Source organism: Chaetura pelagica, unplaced genomic scaffold (assembly GCF_000747805.2).
Source record: "Chaetura pelagica isolate M959 unplaced genomic scaffold, ChaPel_1.0 scaffold67, whole genome shotgun sequence".
NCBI classification, from domain to species: Eukaryota; Metazoa; Chordata; class Aves; order Apodiformes; family Apodidae; genus Chaetura; species Chaetura pelagica.
Genome location: NW_009954107.1, coordinates 221,446 through 222,528, shown reverse-complemented (window position 1 = coordinate 222,528; position 1,083 = coordinate 221,446). Strand labels below are relative to the sequence as shown.

Here is a 1,083-nt window from a genome sequence, read left to right as displayed (position 1 = left end):
GTAGGGAAATACACAGCCTCTGTGCAAGTGTGAAAAGGCTCATGGGGCCAGAAACTGTCCTGTGATTTCAGGTAGGAATCCTGAGCTTTCTACCAAAGGAGTGTCTTTATACACATGGATTAAAATGTATATATGTATGTTACAAAGATTAGGAATAGTGTTGCTGTGGTGTACAGGTGTCCTTAGGCTTTCAGCACTCTTTCTCCTGGTAACCTGGGTACCAGTTACACTTCACTATCAGTTTTACTGATGCCTGCCTTGTACCAAAAGGTACAAGTTCTGTAGGTAACAGCTCTGCTCTTGATCATGCAGTAGAAATGGGATGGAAACTTGTGTTCTAAAGGATAAAATGAGAAGAAAGTGTCTGGATCTCAGTGTTCCTCTGCTGTTAGAGGTCTTTACAATGTAGATATTTACCTATATATTTACCTAAGGAAATTAAGCAAGGACATCGTCAATAGGAAGGAGAAAATACTTGCTACTCCTTGGGCTAGATATGAACACAGGCTCTGTGAGAAGCAGTCTTGAGAGTCTGCCTCTTGTAAAGTTCATGTTTGCTGATTTTTGCTGAGCCAGAGGATCAGTGAACTTGACTGGACAAAGGTGTTCCCACATAGCAGAGGCAGTTGCTGCTCACTCTGTCTGAACTGATGCATTTACAGCTCTTTATCACATGTTGGCAAAGCACAGATGTAGAAGAAAAGTTATGTTTTAGCGTATCTTGTGTGCAGAAAAGACGAGAATGGATGGCAGGGAATGAAGGAGGAGGTGTTACAGAGTAAGCAGAAGTAAAACAAGTAGGTATGGAGAAACACAAGAAGAGTATGGATGTTATTTAAAAAAATAAATAAAACCCTAACAAAATAGAAAGAAATAGAATAGAGGTATGGAAGGTGGAGCTTCTAGACTAACACAGAGGATACAGAAGGTGACAGAATTAAGTCTGTCTTCCTTGGTGTAGGTCTAAAGTGATGCAAAAATCAGTGGCTCTGCTGAAATCTTCCAAAGAGCATCTTTATCACATAATAACACATCTGTTTGCATTCATCTTGTGAAACAAGAAGGAAAACCAGAGTACAGGAG

The 1,083-nt window shown here is 40.2% G+C and overlaps 1 protein-coding gene across 2 annotated transcripts in view; it reads left to right on the top strand.

Annotated features, from left to right (window-relative positions):
- Nucleotides 1-1,083, top strand: part of ACSL1 (acyl-CoA synthetase long-chain family member 1) — a 31,128-nt gene that overhangs the window by 19,932 nt on the left and 10,113 nt on the right. The window lies entirely within an intron of this gene.